The sequence below is a fragment of the Nyctereutes procyonoides genome, unplaced genomic scaffold (assembly GCF_905146905.1).
Source record: "Nyctereutes procyonoides isolate TBG_1078 unplaced genomic scaffold, NYPRO_anot_genome, whole genome shotgun sequence".
NCBI classification, from domain to species: domain Eukaryota; kingdom Metazoa; phylum Chordata; class Mammalia; order Carnivora; family Canidae; genus Nyctereutes; species Nyctereutes procyonoides.
In genome coordinates this window covers 2,069,704-2,089,872 of record NW_026575120.1, presented here as the reverse complement: position 1 = coordinate 2,089,872, position 20,169 = coordinate 2,069,704, and the positions used below count along the sequence as shown (strand labels likewise).

The following is a 20,169-nucleotide window of genomic DNA, read 5'->3' as shown; positions in this document are numbered from 1 at the left end:
TTTTTCCCCCAGTAAATAAATGAACAGAAATCAAAAAACTTTTTTCTTTGAGGCCCAGATGGAAAATGGCTGAAGTTCAGATTAAATGTTTCCACCAGCAGTATGCCCAGCAGGTGAGACAAATTCTAAGCCAGAGCATGAAAGAGATGGTAGACTGAAAAAATAGAAATTGCAAAGCTTACAGAAATCAATAGCGTGTTATAGTCTGTGTGAAAAGCAGCAAAAACAACTTTTAGGCTAACTATTGGAAAGCTGTATCTGAGGACAAATTAGCTTTACTTTTAAGAGCTAAATGACTTGAAGGGATTCATTTAATACTTTTTTACTTAGACGAGGCCTAAGTTAGGAAAGTTGAGTGGAGAATTAAGGCTTGCCCTACCATACATCCTTTATCCACTATGCCTTGTCTGCAATGGCCCTCCCTGTGATTTCCGGCAATCCATTTCTTTCTCTTCAAAAGCACAGATCAAGAGGCAAGTACTTCAAGAAGCTTTAACTGTTTCAACTCATTCAATATTGTGATTTCTTGATATGGTGACATTCTTCACATACATTAATATACATATATTTTATATTTGCTATTGGGCTATTATAATTATCTCTGGATATAGCTGAATGAAGATAGCCATTAGTGACTAATCACACTGATAAATCAGGCCAAACAATACTTTCTCATAAAATGTTTGGACACTGTTTTGGGTTGAATTCTTGTGATCACAACTTTAGCTTTTCTATTTTTCTATACTTTTGCAACTATAGATTTTATCTTAGATAATTTATTGAGAAGTACTGTTCACTTGGAGCTAATTGTTTTTTATTTATTTATTTATTTATTATTTTGAAATAGAGCAAGTAAACAGGGGGAGGGGCAGAGAGAGAATCTTTTGGACAGACTCCATGCTGAGCATGGAGCCTGATGTGGAGCTCGATCCCATTACCCGTGAGATCATGACCTGAGCTGAAACCGAAAGTTAGATGCTTAACGAACTGAGCCACCCAGGTGCCCCTAAATCTGTTTGTTTGTTTGTTTGTTTTAGATTTTATTTATTTATTCATGAGAGACATGAGAGAGAGGCAGAGACACAGGCAGAGAGAGAAGCAGGCCTCCTGTGGGAGCCCAATGTGGGACTCGATTCTGGGTCTCTAGGACCACGCCCTGGACCAAAGGCAGACACCCAACCACTGAGCCACCCAGGTGTCCCTAAATCTGTTTTTTAATGTAACCTTTATAGCTTGAGGAGATGATTGAAAGCAAAAATGAATAAAAAATTTCAAATTTGGTGCTCGCTTTGACAGCGCATATACTAAAATTGGAACGATACAGAGAAGATTAGCATGGCCCCTGCGCAAGGATGACACGCAAATTCGTGAAGCGTTCCATATTTTTGATGTATGTGTGAAACAATGTTGTCCAACAATAAACCGGAATTTTATTTTGCTGAGCTGTTCTAAAAAAAAAATTTCAAATTTGGACATATTTAATGATATACAATTTTAATTTATTTCCTTTTACGGAAAATATGTAACAGCAAACCACTGAAATTACATTGCAAAACACTAAAATATTTCTTTAGATTATATTACCATCCAGAGTTGGTCAACAGTGATTACATTAACTTTGGACTTAGTTTCTTTTGCAATATTTAATATTGTTTGCTACTCAGGAATACTACAATTTAAAAAAAAATGAAACAATTGTTCCTCTAGTGTTGTGAAAGATGAAGTCTATCCTTTCCCTAGATTGCATCATGTTAAGTTTAAGATTTTCATCCATTCAGTTTCAAAAATATTGACTGCCAACTGTACTACATAGCAAGGGTCAACAAATGATGGCCTGTCACTAGTGTTTATCAACTAAATAGTATTGGATGTAGTTACATTCATTTATTTGCTTATTGTCGATGGTGATTTTCACACTAGAAGAGTAGACCTGAGTTGTTGTGACAGGGAGCTAGCTTCCAGCTGGCAAAGCCTAAAATATTTATCATCTAGTCCTATAAAAATAAAATACTTATTGACGATATGGGAACACGGAAATGGATGAAAAAGGTAAGCATAATTCCTGCCCTTATAAGAGGAGAAACAGGTATTGAATAATCAAGGAATCAATTCAATTGCAATAAGAACTATGTAAGAAAATTCAAGTACAAAAAAAAAAAAAGAAAATTCAAGTACAAATTCTTATTTATGTAGGCTTTTAGACTATAGATCTATGGACAAATGAGAAGTGTACAAATACATGTTTCATAAAAATTATGTAGAATATTCAGATATATTTATATATTGAAGGAAAATACCAGTTATTGATAATTGGTAGTTTAAATGTTTCTATCATGAATTCTATGGTAATGGTAAGGAGGAGAGGAGGATGGTTATCATAGATGTTCTCTTTTAATTATTGTAGTCAGAGTCATTTTCAGAATAGTTGGTTAATAAGTATTATATGAATAACTGAAACTTTTGTTTTATATCTATATCTATATATATTTACCTAGTTACAGCTGTTTTTAGTTGTTCGATGAATTTGTTTATATTTTCCAAATCTTTCTTGCAAAGATCCCTTAAGTGGTATACAATAAAAGAAATACAGGTGATGCAACAGAAATAGAAAATCAAAACAAAGATAAATGATACAGATGTCAGCCATTATATTCAACATAATTTTACGTTTGACTCTGAGCTTGCTCAAAATTATTATAAGAGAAGCCTGATTTGTTATACAGTTTTCTATTAGGAAGAGAAAAAGCAAACCATCTTTTAGGAAAATATAAAACTTCCCTAGGATATTTTTGAAACTTATTTCCTGCCTGGTGAAAATTAGTTTAAAACTTTAATATGGAATTGATCTTTATTATATTCCTCTAATCTATAAAAACAAAGTATCTTTGTACTTGTGTGCATGAGTTATTAAAATATTCTACATATTTCATATTATACTTCTCACTTGTCCATAAATATATGAGAATTTAGATAAGTTAGAATTTATACTTGAAGTTTCCTATATAGCTCTTATTGTTATCGTACTTACTCTTATGACTGTTTGATAGGTCTTCTCTCTGAGAATAGGATGCACACACACATTACATTATATTTTACTGTCTCCCCACATCGAAGAAAGTAGTTTTACATCTGTCAATGATAATAAGATACAGGAAGATTTCTGACGTAACTGATAAGCTATTCTTCAGTGGTTTTGTACAAGTGTTGCCATTTTCGTGGATCCAAAACACAGATCATGGCTGGCCTATTCTTTCAATGTTCAGATTCTTCAGGATTTCAATGCTTAGATTCTTTAAAAAGGGGAATTCTCTGGTGGCCATGGCTTTGGAAACATCATTTTCCTTAGAACCTTTTTTTTTTTTTAGTCTAGAAAAAAATTGCTTCTGGGGATCAGATCTCCTGTTTTATTTAAACAAGGATTATGAAATTCTACCACTCGTTACAAGTGAGTATCTACAGATGGTTTAGTTGTCATACTTCAAATAAATTCTGTCAGTGAATCCATCATGTTTTCTGGTAGTTTATCTGCTCTACTTTAAAAAGAGAGGTTCTAGCATAATCCCTTCAGAGAACAGTTTCTTAAAAACACTTTCTCAGTCCCTATTTCAGATACTCAATTTCTTTTTTTATTTATATTTATTTATTCATGAGAGACACATAGAGAGAGGCAGAGACACAGGCAGACGGAGAAGCAGGGAGCCAGATGTGGGACTTGATCTCGGGACTCCAGGATCACACCCTGAGCCAAAGGCAGACACTCAACTGCTGAGCCACCCACGCATCCCTGTAAATATATTTCTTTCTTTTTTAACTCTGTTCTTTTTGATGGTAGACAAAGTGTACTGATTTTTCTGCTTAAACTTAAAATGGCATCAACCTATCTTTCTATGTGAAATCTCTAATTTTGAGATATTTTTCATAGCATTGCTAATAGCAACTTACAAATTAGGAAAAAGCCATAAATGTTCAGGAATTTAATATTGCTTAAATAAAGGAATATTAATGCAGTCCAATGCTATGTGCTTACTAATAGTAGTTTACGTAAGAATATCTAAAGATAGATGTTAAATGGTAAAAAGGAGAAACAATTTTGTGTAATTTATGACGTGTATGTGTATATGTGTGTATGAAATAAGATGTATTTTTTAAAGATCAAAATTAGATTCACCCATTTACTGTAACGGCAGCTATTGCTCGTCAGTGGGACTTTGACTAACAATGACCTCATTGTGCTTTTCTGTAAATAATAAATGTATTTTCTAACTATAAAAGGATTATTGTTTTTTAAATTTAAGAACAAATGGAGTTTGGAAAAGGCTATGTTTAGAATACTTGCTGACCCTGGTTGTCATGTAAGAGAATAAAACAACATAGCTGTAGAAAATGTGCTATTTGTTTGCTTTTAGAAGGGAAGGAAGAGCATGGGAAGGGTATGAAGAAGGGGTGAGGGATGGGGAGAGTGGGTCAGTGTGATCTTAGAAGATCACACATGCTACAGCATCAACCTCCCTGCAAATTCTCAGAACTTGGGATGCCTGGGTGGTTCAGAGGTTGAGCATCTGCCTTTGGCCCAGGTTGTGATCCTGGAGTCCCGGGATCGAGTCCCACATCGGGCTCCCTGCATGGAGCCTGCTTCTCCCTCTGCCTAGGTCCCTGCTTTGCTCTCTCTGTGTCTCTCATGAATAAGTAAACAAAATCTTAAAAAAAATTATCAGAACTTTAAAGTCATCAAACTGGTAAAGTTCTGCCTGTGGAGAGACTGGCAAAGAGGGAGAGGTTTTTGCATCTGGATGGCCAGTGGGCAAAAGTGAAATACCTGAGGCCATGGGATCCAAGAGTAAAGAAGACCTGTGAGAGCATGAGAACTAAGCAGGGTTATGGAGGAGATTGGACTCTGCACTCTATAGAATTAGTGGTTCAAGGCACTGTCTTCTGATCTCAAGGTTGGTGATCTCAATGATCACCTACTTGTGTCTGGGAGCTCTCCTAGGGGGGAAAAAATCAACTTAGAGTACACATCTTCACTTTTTGTTGGGTGAAATGCCCACACCATACAGAAATACATTGACGTCATGCCTCCAAACCAGTTGGATATATGGGTTTAAGGGAAGAGAGGACAGCCCTGCATAGGCCTTACAGTTTTGGAAATGCTACCTTAAAATGAAAGATATCTGGTATCAGACTTATTAGCTTTTGAGACTTTATTATAAAGGTCCGCATTGCACAAGCTTACAAGAGTGACAAAATTCATGAAGCTTTCCTTTGAAGAAGCATCAGAGGAAGAAATATATAATTATCTCCTTTAAAAATTAGTTTTCATTAAAGAAAGAAAACCTATGGCTGATATATGAGACTCCCAAACGGTCCCTGTCCTACTTTAAAGGCAAGATAGAATGGCCTGGAAAACAGATACCAATCATGGTTCTTAGTTTTTAGATCTGTTAGGACATTCCTCTGAAAAATTAGAGATGTTTGCATTCAGGGCTGTGTCAAAGCTTGGAGACAAAGATTCCGAGTTTGGAAGAATATACTAGAAAATGTTACAGGACTGTCCAGCTTCAGAGGCAGAGAAGGAAAGATGATCGGTAGAAAGCTTTTAGACACTCTTCTTAAAAGTAATCATGTAGTCACAAAGTTAGCAACATATCAAGCTCTTTCTGAACAGAATGCCTGACCATAATCCTCCAGTATCAACGATACGGAGAAGCATGGAGACTTAGATACTAGATAGTCTCTTACATGTGGGGAGAAAAGATTGCTGTGTGTTTAAAACATTTAAAAATAAACTTTTATAATAAGCCACTATTAGGAAAGTCATCTCACGGGGCAGAAGAAAAGAAAGCAGCATGAATATCCATCGGGGAAAGACCCAAGGTAGAGCTGGGTCTGGATGTGTTGGGTGCGTATAGTCTCTGGAGGTTAAATACCCAACAGATAAGCCCATAGGTAACAGAAGGAAGGAGGTGTCCACCTCTCGTTAGACAACTCCCTCGAATAAGCCCTATGACTTCATCTGAGATTATGCCCACCAATTTACCTTTCATGTGGAGAATATAATGAGAAATAGAATTCTTAGGAACCATGGACACATATATCCTGGCATCCAGGAGACTACAGCCTGTATGGGGGAAAGGTAAGGAAAGCACAATATTACCAAGGGCTCTGGTCACAGAGATGATGGGGCTGCTGTCGTAGCCCTCCACCATGATCTTGAATTGGACAGGTTAGAAACTCAAGATGGGGTTAGAGAGAAGTACACTTTGCTGGCCCCCTTGAGCTGGAGGCTCACATTCCTGAAATAGTTTGCTTACATATAGAGGTTGGACACAAGGGGTTTGGGCCTTGTTTTGGGAATAGAAATAGTGTGTTCCAAGACCCTGAATGAGAATCAGTCTTTGTAAATTTTTGTCTTTTCTATTACATCTAAAGGTGCTTGGGGGCTCCTGGGTGGCTTGCTCAGTTGCGAATTGGATACTTGGTTTCAGCTCAGGTCCTGATCTCATGGGTCATGGAATTGAGTCTTGCTCTGGACTGGCTCCACACTTAGTGGGAAATCTGCTTAAATATTCTCTCCCTTTGCCCCTCCCCCTCCCACTCATGTGCTCTCTATAAAAGAAATTTTTAAACACAGCAGAACAATTATTGTCCATCGTCAGGGCCGTAAGCACTAATGCTGCTGCAGGGAGCAGGGGAGCTAGTCGCTGGGTTTGAATACAGAAGAGCCCTTATGGACAATTAATGCCCAAAGAGGTAGTTAGTAAAACAGGGAAAATTCTGGAAGGGATAGTCTTCTGGGGGCTCAAAGAAGAGCCCTGCACAGCCCTAGATTAGGAAGAAAGGAGTTAGGCTGGGCCAAGTAAGTGAATCTCTTTATCATTGTGCTTCTTTTCTTTTACTCACCTAAGGTTCAGGGAGAGAATTTATGAAATAAATTTGCTAGGAGCTATAACTGTTTTGCTCGCAGGAGAATGTAATGAGGGAGAAAATTGAGTTCTCATAGCTGGTGGGAAAAAGTGACTCAGGGATGAAGCTGCCTTTGTTTGGAAAATGCCTTGATTAGCCCACTTGGGTAAATGAGTCTCCACAGGGCATGGGCATGACCTGGCGTTAGGACTCCAGAGAAAGGAGAATCTGGAGGAGCAGCAGGGGAGAAAGAATAATCTATAGCATGTGCCCCCACTTACCTCTACCCCCAAATCTGTTAGAAGTTATTAAGTTTACAAAATGCTTGATATAGGAGTGTGTGTACATGTGTATATGCGTGTGTACTGATAAACAGGAATAAGCTTTGCATAAAGCTCGATGCAATATAACAAAAACTATTCTATGTTGAAAATTCTAGCTAGATATTATGAAGAACACTCCATAATACATCTGCATTAAACCTAACTAGCAAGTGTATAATCTGGTTCAGAAAAATTTCAAAATTTTGAAACTGCCCTCATTGAAAAACTAACAGCACTTACACTCCAGTCTTCTGAAAAAAAAAAAAAAAGGCAATTGGTTTATTCATTTATTTATTCCACAGGGATTTATTGAGCATCTATTATGTGCCAGAATTTTTCTATATGCTAGGGATAGACCTAAGGATGCACACAATGGAATTTAAAGCAGTCTGAAAGTTACAAATATTTATACTTTAGCAGAAGGTAAGTTCAGAGACCAAGGCCATTGGTTGTCCTGTTTTATACCTCAGGAATTCTAAAGAAAGTCACTTTAAGGTTTTCACACTTTTAATACTATATTTCAACATCAATTCTCTGATATCAAGCATACGTATTGTAGTTTAATCATATTCTGATACTAACTACTCAGAAATAGTGAAAACCCAACAAATCAAGGGCAGTTTTTCACAGAACTTTCCTTTTAGATACCAGCAGCAAGTGGGGTCCTCAGGAATCCTGGTCTGCTCAGGCTGCCATAGCACAATGACATGAACTGAGTGTCTTAACAGAAATTTATTTTCTCATAGTTCCGGAGGCTGGAAAGTTTGAGATAAACATGACAACCAACTTTGGTTGCTGGTGAGAGCTCTCTTCTCAGTTCACAGATGACTATCTTCTCACTGTGTTCCAAAGGTGTAGGGAGAAAGACAATCAGAGAAATAGAGCCCACAGCTCTCTAGTGTCTTTTCTTAGAGTAATCACCCCATCGTAGGGGCCCACTTCATGACCTCCTCTCAACCTAACTATCTACCCTTCTCCATAACCATCATGTTAGGGGATAGATCTTCAATATATGAATGGAGCAGGGGCACAATTTAATTCATAACACAAGGTTTTACCTGCACTTCTGTCCAAACTGGCTACAAACTCAACCATCCTTCAAGTTCAATAATTTACTGGAAGAATTCATACAACTCACAAAAAGAGCTATATTTATGATTATAGTTTTATCATAAAAATTTTAACCCATGAACAGCCAAGTGGAAGAAACACAGAGGGTAGGGTCCAGAGAGAGGTAGATAGAGCTTCTAAGCCCTCTCTAGGTGGAATCCAGCCAGGTCACCTGCCCAGCACAATGTGTTCACCAAGCTGGAAGCACCACTGAGCCTTGATGCCCACAGTTTTATATGGGCTTAATTATATAAGCATGAATAGCTAAGTCTTTGCTCATTGGAGATTAAATTCGAAATACAGTTCCTCCCCTATACATGGAGGAGGGAGTTGGGACTGATACTTTCAGCTCTCTAACCACATCATTTGTTTTTCTGGTGAGTACCCCCATCCTAATGCTATCTACGGACCTACTATAAGTTACCTAATTAGCATAAACTCAGGTATGGTTAAAAGGGACTAGTTATGAATAACAAAAGGCACATTGCTATCACTTCTGATATTTCAAGGGTTTTTGAAGCTCTGTGCCAGGAATCAGGGACAAAGACCAAATGCACTTATTATTATATCACAGATACAGTGCTACAATTAATCATCTCCTGGCCCCAAAGCCCAGCCAGCTGGAGATGAGCTGATCTTGGTGAGCCCAGTTAGGCAGCTCTGCTGCTAGGGAGATGCATAGCTAAGAAGGACCCATTTGGGCATTCATGTCCTTCTTTCAGAGGCTGCTTCACCCCTCCATATATATGCCAGGAACTGAGTCTCACTCTATCTTCAGTCTTTCTTTTAAGTACTTTATTGGATCCATGGAGAAGAGCCTGCAAACAGGTATGATTTCTCTGTTTGAGGCTGTGTCCTGTCTTTCCTTAGATTTCAGGCAATTTGACTGTTCTACAATCTCAGCTCTCTAAATTTCAAGAAAAGTTATGTTATAGTTTATCCATCTATGGCTGATCTTTCGGTTTGTAATTTACAGAGTTAATTCATGCTTTTTTTTCCATTTGATTCTAACAATGATCCCATAAGACTGGCAAAGTAAGGCTATTGATGTAGAATTGTTCTCATTAATCTAAAGATAGTGTTCTTTCCAGCATATATATGTTATGTATATGAGATATATATATGTATATATATCTCAAAGATATATATATATATCAAATATCCTAAATGAATTATGTATGTTCTATTCCTTGTGTCAGGTTCCCTATGACATAGTGTTCATTAGTAAAAAAAATAAAAGGGATCACTCAAAGGGTTAGAAAAAAAGAGCCCAGAAAGCACATGTTTCTTTACACTACAAATAAGGTATCTTACTCTCCTCCATATGCAATATTAAAACCCATCTCATTCTAATTTGAGTATGCTTTATTCCGTTCAAGCACTAAGAGAGATCTACAAACTTCAGAATACCTGAAAAATACCTGAAGAATATTCAAAATGCAAATTCTAGGAAGCAACTCCAGATTATCTGATTTATTGGTGGAGAGGGGGACCTTTAAGTGTGTTAAGAAAGACTTTTTTGAAGAAGTGATATTTGAGATGGGCCCTGCAAGAGAACTATAAGTACTGTCTACATAAAGGGAGTGGCATAAGAAAAAACATGCTGGTGGAAACAAAAGAGTGTTCTAAGACTCTATGATGGGATAAGGAATGTGAGGTTTAAGAAACTGACAAAAGCTCATTTTGACTAGAAAGTAATGAATGAAGGAAAGAGCATAGCACCAGAAAAATCAAGGAAAGAATTAGGGTGATATTGGCATAGTCATTTGAACAAAATTTAACAGTACAATCTTTAGAGTGTTTGGGTGGTTCAGTCGGTTAAACATCTGACTCTTGGTTTAGGGCTCAGGTCATGATCTCAGGGTCTTGATCTAAGGTCCTGGGATCGAGCCCTGGTGGGGCTCCATGCTCAGTGGGGAGGCCTCTAGAGATTCTCTCTCCCTCTCTCTCAAATAAATTAAATAATAAAATGTTTTTTAAAAAACCCACAATAGTAGAATCTTAAACAAAGAGCCAGAAATATCACTGAAATTTCTAAGCAGAGAAATGATACACTCAGTTTCATTTTTAGAATCTCTATATTATAGAGATATAGATTATAAGTATTATAAATACTTCATGCTGATAATTTGAAAGTATAAATAAGATGGATAAATTCCTTGAAAAATACAATTACAATAGGTCACAAAAGAAATAGGAAATCTGGGACGCCTGGATGGCTCAGTGGTTGAGTGTCTGCCTTTTGCCCAGGACATGATCCTGCGGTCCCGGGATTGAGCCCCGCATCGGGCTCCCTGCACAGAGCCTGCTTCTCTCTCTGCCTCTGTGTGTGTGTGTCTCTCATGAATAAATAAATAAAATCTTAAAAAAGAAAGAAAGAAAGAAAGAAAGAAAGAAAGAAAGAAAGAAAGAAAGAAAGAAAGAAAGAAAGAAAGAGGAAATCTGAAAATGTCTATTCCTATTAAAGAAATTGATTATTTAAAATACTTCCCCTAGTGAAAACTCCAAGCCCAATGGCTTTCCTGAATTCTTCCAAACATATGAGAAAGTGTTAATAGTAATAGCACGCAAACTCTTCTGGAGAACAGGAAACAATAGCTAATTATTATATGAGACTGGAATAATCTTAAAAAATTTAGCAGGCTAACATCTAAAACATACAAAGAACTCCTACAACTCAACAGCAAAAAATTCTGTTTAAAAAATGGGCAGAAAAAAAAATAAATAAAAATGGGCAGAATATATGAATAGATATTTTTTGAAGGAAGACAAATATATGGCCAACAGGCACATGTGAAAAGATGAAAAGATGCTCAATATCACTAATCAAGGAAATGCAAATAAAAACCATAATGAAATATTGTCTCACACCTGTGAGGCATATCTATATCTGTATGTTATATATTTCCATAAATATAATAGAATATTACTCAGTCATAAAACAAATGAAATCCTGCCATTTGCAGCAACATGGATGGATTTTGGGGGTAGAACGCTAAGTGAAATAAGTCAAAGACAAATACCATAGGATTTCTTTATACGTGAGAATCTAAAAAAACAAAATAAATGATAGCCAAAAGACCCATGAATAGATATTCAATATCACTTATCCTCAAGGAAATGAAAATCCAGACTACAATGATATATCACCTCACACCTGTCAGAATGGCTAAAATCAACACAAGAAACAGGTGTTGCCAAGGATATGGAAAAAAAAGAATACTCGTGCACTGTTGGTGGGAATGCAAACTGGTACAGCCACTCAGAAAACAGTATGGAGATTCCTCAAAAAGTTAATAGGACTACCCTGTGACCCAATAATTGCACTACTGAGTATTGACCCCAAAAATACAAAACCACTAATTCAATGGGATTCACGTACCCCTGTGTTTATTGCAGTATTATGTACAATAGCCAAATTATGGAAGTAGCCCATGTCCATCGGTAGATCAACATGGATGGAACTAGAGATTATAATGCTAAGTAAAGTCAGTAAGAGAAAGAAAAATACCATATGATTTCACTCATATGTGGAATTTAAGAAGTAAAACAAATGAGCAAAGTGGTGGTAAAAAAAAAAAAAAGGCAGGGGGAAGGTGAACCGAGTAAGACTTAACTACAGAGAACAAACATGGTTACTAGAGTGGTGCTGGGTGGGAGATGGGTCAAATAGGTGATGAGGATTAAGAGTACACTTATAATGAGCATTGTGCGGTGTAAGGAATTGGTGAATCACTACATTATACACCTGAAACTAACACTGTATTTAACAATATTGGAATTAAAATGAAAAACAATACAAAAATAAAAATATGCCAAAGAATAAACAAAACAGAAAGAAGACAGATACAGAGAACAGATTGATGGTTGCCAGAATGGGGGAGAAGTTGGAAGGGAGGCTAAATGAGTGAAGAGTATCAAGAGGTACAAGCTTCTAGTTATAAAAAAAAAGTCATGGGGATATGATAGACAGTATGGGGAATGTAGACAATAACATTGTATTAACTTTGTATGGTGAGAGAGGAGTTAGCCTTGTATGGTGATCATTTCGTAGCTTATATAAATGTCAAATCACTATGTTGTTACACCTAAAACCAATATAATATTGTACATCAATTACACTTCAGTTTAAAGAAGAATTTAGTGGGGCACCTGGGTGGCTCAGCTTGTTAACTCTTGACTTCAGATCAGGTTATGATTTCAAGGTTGTGAGACTGAGCCCTGTATAGGGCTTGATTCTCTCTTTTACTCTCTAAACATAAATAAGTAATAATAAGAAAAGAATTTGGCAAAGACACCTTACAGAAAATCCATGACAAAGTATTAGCCAACTGAATCTAGCAATATTGAAATGATAATACATCAGGGGCAAGAGGAATATACTTTATGCAAGGGCCATGAAAGATTAGAAAAATACCCAGAGTAATTAACCAAGTTTACATCATAAGAAAGAATTGAATATCTTGATCCATGCCGAAAATACATTTAATAAAATTCACCACAAATTCGTGATAAAACCAATTTTCATGATAAAAACAAATTCAAAAATAGAAAAGAAGATCCTTCATGTAATAAAACTACAAAGTACTTCAGTGGGCAACATAATTGATGGTAAAGCATTAAAAACTTTTCACTGAGATCCAGAATGAGACAAGAACATCCTTTATCACTGCTTCTATTTAACATTATACTGGGGATCTCAGTATGATATGGCAAGAAAATGAAATAGGCATTAGAATTGGAAAAGAAGAAATTCATTTGTCACTATTCACAGATGACATGACAGAGTGCTTGAAGAATCCAAAAGAATGTACAGACACAATATTAGAATAAATGAATTTAGCAAGGTTATAGCATATGTCAACACAAAAAACCATTGTGTTTTTATATGCTGGCCACAAAGAGAAAAGGAAACTAACATGAAACCATTAATAATAATTTTTTAAAAATCAAATACTTAGGGATAAATTCACAGAGGATGTGCAAGACATTTTTACTTAACACTGCATAACACTATTGAGAAAAATTAGAGGAGCAAATAAATGAATATACCATGTTTCTAAAAGGAGAGATTCAATATTACTTCTCCAAAATGGTGCAGCGTTGGTGGTATAGTGGTGAGCATAGCTGCCTTCCAAAATGTACTCAACATGTTCAATGCATTTCCAATCAAAATTCTAGGTCTTTGTACTAAAGAAATTGATGAATCAATTCTAAAATTTATATAGAAATGCAAAGGACTAAAAATAGACCTTCAACCTTGAAGAGTTAACAGCTGGAATACTTATAATATCAAGTATCAAGAATCAAATCTATTATAAAGCATGATGATTAAGACAATGTAGTATTAGATCAAAGACAGGTAAGCCAACTGTTGAAAACAGACCCACACATACATGGTGATCTGATTTATGACAAACATAACATTTCAATGCAGTGGGGGAAAGTCTATCTTTTCAATAAACAGTGCTGAATAATTTGATATGCATATGGAAATTTATCTTGACCCTTACCTCATACCAAACATAAAAGTCAATTTTAGATAATTTGTAGACCTACAGCTAAAAAAAATATATATATATTCAGAGAAAGAAAATTATGATTTTTGTAGTAGGCTAATATTTCCTTTAAAGGACACAAATAAATAAATAAAAATAAAAATAAATTAAAAAAATAAAAGACACAAATATTTACCATAAAAATGATACAGTGGAGTATATTAAAATTAAGAAACTATTTCTAAAGTCACAATTAAGAGATTGAAAAGGCAAAGAATATTGTGAGTGCAGACGTTTTCAATACATCTGACAAAGCATTCATAACATATGAAGAACCCCAAATCAATAAGTAAAGCCAGTTAAACCAATAGGAAATGGGAAGTTCACAAAAGATACTCAAATGTCCAATAAACATGTGACAATGTACTCAACTTCATCTGTTTTCAAGGAAATACAAATTGAAGTAATAGGAGTCAACTACACATCTTCAAGAATGGTTTACAAAAAATAATGGATAATAAAAAGTCCTGAAAAATACTTGAAGCAACCACAACTCTCATTGATATGCTGTTGTTAGTGTAAATTAGTACAAAACTTTGGTAAACTATTTGGAAGTATACAGAAAAAGTAAATAGATAGCTGCAATGTTATAACAAAATATACACATGTTCATAAAAAGCTAACAGAAATGATGTTCTCAGCACTACTTTCTGATAGATTTCAATTGGAAACTAACCAAATCCCCAAATATAAATGGGCATTTGTGGGTGGATAAGATGTGTGTATGCACAAAACAAAACACATAAAACTATACGCAAGTTGGGTTAACTTTACAGTCGTAATTTCCAGTGAAGTCAGTCAGTCAATAAAGAATATATTCTCTAGAATCCATTTACATAAAGCACAGAAACAAAAAATTAAATATGATGGTGGAGATCACAAAAGCATTTGCTTTTGGGGGCAGGCTAGTGACTGGAAGAAGGAGGCATGCTTCTATGTGTCAGCAATATTCTGTTTCTTGCCTGGGTAATGATTATGTGGGAGTTTTCAGTTTGTGAAAACTTACGAGGTTGCACATTTATGATATGGACTTTTGCACATGTATGTATACTTTTTAAAAGTTAAAAAAGGAAAAGAAAAAAAAAAAGCTCACGCTAGCTATAAATGAAGGGTTATTTGAGAAGAGCCAGAGTACAATTGGGAAGACAGGTTAGGAGGCTGCAGTCCTGGCAAGAGATGATGGTAGCCCGGTTGGAAAAAGTTATAGAAAGTTTTCCAATTGTCATGGTATGGAGCATTAAATTGAGTTAGCTAAAAAAATTTAGTAAACAGTTTTGAAAGCCAACACCTCTGCATTTAGGATGTTATCTATGCATCTTGTATAGCTTTCTCGAGCTATATTTAGCTACCCAGGTACTAGCAACAAAAATGCGTACAGTTGATCTTGTACATATTGGGGATGGAAAGACCAGTGTGAATAAAGGACTAAATGTCAGGGACCTTTAGCGTATTGACAAGAAAGTACTCATGTTTGTCAATAAAGATTTGATTCCCTGGAAATGATCAGTGTTATAGTTTGTTCCACCAGCAACTCTGTTAGCTGTTTGTCTTCTCCAATCTGGAGGTTTGCCACCAGATGCATGGGTGATCAGTAGTTAAAAAAGATAATGTTATTCCAAATGGTCCAACCTTGCCATTATCCTAGATTCTGTTTTTCCTCTCACATCCCAATTTTAATCTATTATGTTGGGTCGATACCTTGAAATTCCCCTTACTGGTTGTACTTAAAAGGAAAAAAATATGATTGCAAAATAGCTGTGTCTTAAAATCTAGGATTTTAACACTAGGCAATATTACCTCTTTTCTAAAAGCTGAGTTTATGACTTGCATTTTCTGGGCTCAATATGTGGGGAGGTTATGTTTTAGATCATAAAGAAAATAGTATAGCTCTCAAGCCTTGCAGTGAAGGAGGTTTACACTAGATTTTTTTTTCTATGGGCTTTTAAAACCAATGAAATAGAGATAATTCAAGGTATAATATCCATGGAAACACTACATTCAGAAACCACATGATACAGAATATCTTTCTCATATGCAAAATAATCTATATGGCATGTATATCCATATCCCTGTCCCTATACAAAAGCTGTCCTTCTAAAGTTCAGTTAAGTTGAAAATGTCCATTAAATCAAATAACTTACTTGATGCACTTGCTAGGCTCAAAGTACTTTGGCAGATATATGGAAAAATACAATAATTCTATATGGTCTCAATTTTCAAGAAGCCTGTGTGTGTAAATTATTTATAATAGATGCAATAAAGGCTGAGAAGTTTTCAAAAATATGTTCAACCATGATTCCAGGATAAACACTATGAAGTTCATTGTAAACAATGAAGACTGCATTTATTAGGAAGGGTGGTCAGAGACAAAAGGTCCACTACAGGATAAAATGATGAGTTTAGGGGTGGGTGCTAATTCCTACCCCTAAACGTGACCCTACAGATGTCACAGAAGCAAGAGTATATTTGATTTATCCCTGACCCTAATATTTAAACTGCAAGAAACCACTAAGCAGCTAGATAGTGATTGGGTCCTAATGTAACTTCAGGAAGAAAGAGGCTGGGTGGAAAGAAAAGAGTGCCAAGTAGAACCTCTTGGCAGCTCTTCTGACTGTGCCCTGGTTGGATCATTTATTGTTCCAGCAATATTGTGAGGCAGAAGAGCATCAGGAGCAATTTGGTGCTGACTGGAGTCACTGGGGTGGCATCAAGGACCTGCTGGTTAATGAGTGGATTATAAGAGTATCATATTGTGTTAATGGGCTGGACATCATGGATTTTTCCTCATCTAGTAGTAGTAGAAGAAGGAGGAGGAGGAGAGGAGGAGTTTTTTGAAAGGATCAGTGCCTAGAATGGAGGTATTAAAAGATTCCTTGAAAGACAGGATTGGTGTGTGGAAGGGAAAGTGTGACAGAAAAGTGATAGAACTATATTGAGTATCAGCAACTCTCTGCCCTCCAGCCAATGCCACCCCAATCTCTAAATAGGTAGAAAGGGCAGACCTCAGGAGCTTGGTTTTCACCTTGCCCCATTTCTTCCTGTCTACTTCCTACAACACATCATGAGCTTCTTCCAAGGGAATGTTATTTTAAGGAACCAAATATCTAAATACCTGAGAAACCCAAGTACCATAAAAGAAAGACTCCTCCAAACCAAACCAGTAAGTGATTTAAAAGCAATTTTTTAAAAAAGAAATAACACATCCCTACATTCTGGACACTTGTTGTCTTATTGGGGGAGCTCCTGGACACCCCAACATAAGGATGACACCAGGACCCTGTTCTACTCTGGTATCTGTCCTGATTCCTTGGGGTCCATATAAATATAAGTGGACATTTATATGAAAAGCAAACATATACAAAAATAAGCCGTGGTAGCTCTTTTAACAGTCCTAAGGCAGACTGGGGGTGTGGAAATGTACAAGAACATAGAAGAAAGTTATATCTGGAGAGAAGTGGTATTCCATCAAGAGAAAAAAAAATCGTAAACCTCTGTGCCAGGAAAATATAGTCTTCTAATATAAAAAGCAACACCTGAGAGAATTCCAGAAGGAAATAAACAAATCAGAATGTATTTTGAGATTTTTACCTTCTATTTTCCAGAAACCAGTATTTTTTTAGCTGTTTGCCTTTCCAGTGTTTCTATCCAAATACAGACAAATATAAAGATACTCTCACAAATTCTTATTCCCTCATGGTGTTACAGGAAAGTCATACAATATCCAGTTCTTCCCCATGAATTTCACTCAGCAATACAGACCTGCTAGTATAGAACTATCAGCATATAAAGCTCTTTCAAAATTTTCCTCAAATGTTTGATCACTTAGAGGACAAGATAAGATGGTCAGAGTAAGACATAAAATTAGATGTTTTATGTGTTTTATTTTTGAAACATTTTTGACTTTGCAGATACTTTTGAATGTTTTTTTTTTTTCCTAAATCAAAAAGTCTGAGGCTTTCCAAGTCAGCCACCTCTGACACCATGGGACGTAGATTCTGGATTTTGATGTTCTTCTAAGCTAAGAGGGTGAGCTTAGCCCTGAGACCCTGGGTCTGAAGGACCTATTTGTGAGCATTCATGAACTAGCCTCCACTTGCTACAAGATTATAGATGTGAAAAGAGGTCTGAGATTTGAATCAGTATTGAGGAAAGACCCATAGCTAGACCAGCACCAGGGCAGGCCACAAAAGTTACTTGTCAAGGATTTGCTGAGAGTTTAAGAGCCCATTTAATATGAGGGCTTCAAAGACCAGAGTGGAGGGAAATGAGACACAGATCTCAAGATTCTGAGAAATTGGTGCATCAGGCAGTTTCTACACAGACCTGTATACAAATCAGGAGCAGATGATGATGTTCTAAACCTGGCTTTACCAGGGCTTTAATATGGTTCCACTAAGTATCAAACCAATCCAGCTGGTCTGGTGGGCTCAAGATCAAAGGATCATGAAGCGAAGAGTGTATCTATAAATCATGTAAGCAGGTCTTGAGTCAAAAGGTACATTTGTTTTCATTTTGTAATGGGTAAGTTTAAAAAGTGCTTTCACATTTTTTATGTCATGTGAAGCTCAGAATAAGTTGTCTGTTAGCCAGAACTCATTTCTGCTACCATTTCTTAGATGAGAAAACTGATCCTCAGTTAAATGGCATGGCACATTCACATAACCCGGTAGAGGCTATGCAGAGTACATACAATTCTATTCCTGCTCATTGCCTCAGTCACTGATTGATCCATTTATCACTAATTTTGAGTACTGAATAAGCCAGGCACTCATCAACAAGAAGCCGCTTTTCCCCTTGAGCAGCTCACCATGTTCTTTCCACTAATGCTGTATCCAAATGGAATTTCCTTCTTCATACCTTCAACTGTGCCACGGCCAAGAAGAAATATGGAATAAAAGCTTTAAACTCAACTCCAGGGCATTTCAAAAGTTCAGTGGGAGGTCTGAAAGCCCATTTATTCAGGGTCTAATTACCTCGTTCCGTGATTTGAGAAGACTCTCTCACCTACACCACTGTGCTCTTTAGAACTCTTTCACTATAGATTAGCAGCAGCATGATGGATAGAAGGAAATAAAAATGAGAGAATTCCAGTCCGTCATTTTTTTTAAATTGGTGAATAGGCCATGAAGAAGATTGGTGAAGAGGCAGTTGGGATTATTGACAAAATGAGGTGTTTAGATTATTTTATAATATAAATTGTTCAGCCTAACCCTCTCCTCTCCCCTCATTGGGATGGATCCTGAAGTTGGAGCTTTTTCACACGCATATAACAATCTGCCTTGGATCTTGTATTTGTCTATTCTTTTCTATGAAAATGGTAAAGGTTGTCTCAAATATAAGAATTGTTATGTTAAAATTATGTCTGTTTCCTTTAAGTTAATGGGGCAGTGAGTGATACAGACAAGTACTTTGAATAGACTTAATTTATAGATGTGCATATATTCAGGTAAGTATCTTTGCCTTTTTCTTTTTCTTCCACCCTTTTTCATACTATTTTATTTCCATCATCATCACTCTAATCTGCCAGTAAATTCTAAAAAATACCAGGCTTAGAAAAACATCACTAGTCCTTTCATGATGGTCATAGATACAAGTTATTTGGATCTTTTTCAAAAATGTTCATTTCAGGATCAGATAAATTGATGTTTTATCTTCACCTCTAGGTGATGACAGCTGTCTGATTTTCATTTTTGATTCCAATAAAAGTAGGCCAATGTTGGCAAAGGCTTAACTAGTTAGTCCCTTTGACTACAGGACAATTTGGAGTGAAGTTTCATAGAATCCTACTCATATTTTTGGCTAAGTTTCATTGATCTTTCTTATAGATATTTACTACTTTCTGATTATTGTACTTCATAAATTAACACATTTCAAATTTTTACTTTTTATTACTGACATGTTTAGTTTACTCAGACGGTTGGAGACTTTTTCTTTAAGTAGGACCCAGTGGGGAGCCCAACACAGGGTTTGAACCCATGACCCTGAGATCAAGACTTGACCTGAGATCAAGAGTCAGATGCCCAGGGACACCTGGGTGGCTCAGTGGTTGGGCATCTGCCTTTGGCCTGGGGTGTGGTCCTGGGATCCCGGGATTGAGTCCCACATCGGGCTCCCTGCATGGAGCCTGCTTCTCCCTCTACCTGTGTCTCTGTGTCTCTCATGAATAAATAAATAAAATCTTAAAAAAAAAAAAGTTACTTCTCAAAAATAAAAAATAAAAAATAAAAAAAAAAATAAAAAAAAAGAGTCAGATGCCCAACTGAGTGAGCCACACA

General features: G+C 36.3%; 1 non-coding gene across 1 annotated transcript; it reads left to right on the top strand.

Moving 5' to 3' along the window:
* The first annotated feature begins 1,280 nt into the window (after positions 1 to 1,280).
* LOC129516232 (U6 spliceosomal RNA) lies at positions 1,281 to 1,387 on the top strand. Its single transcript, XR_008665714.1, has one exon. It is a non-coding gene; the product is annotated as a U6 spliceosomal RNA (small nuclear RNA).
* Positions 1,388 to 20,169: the final 18,782 nt, after the last annotated feature.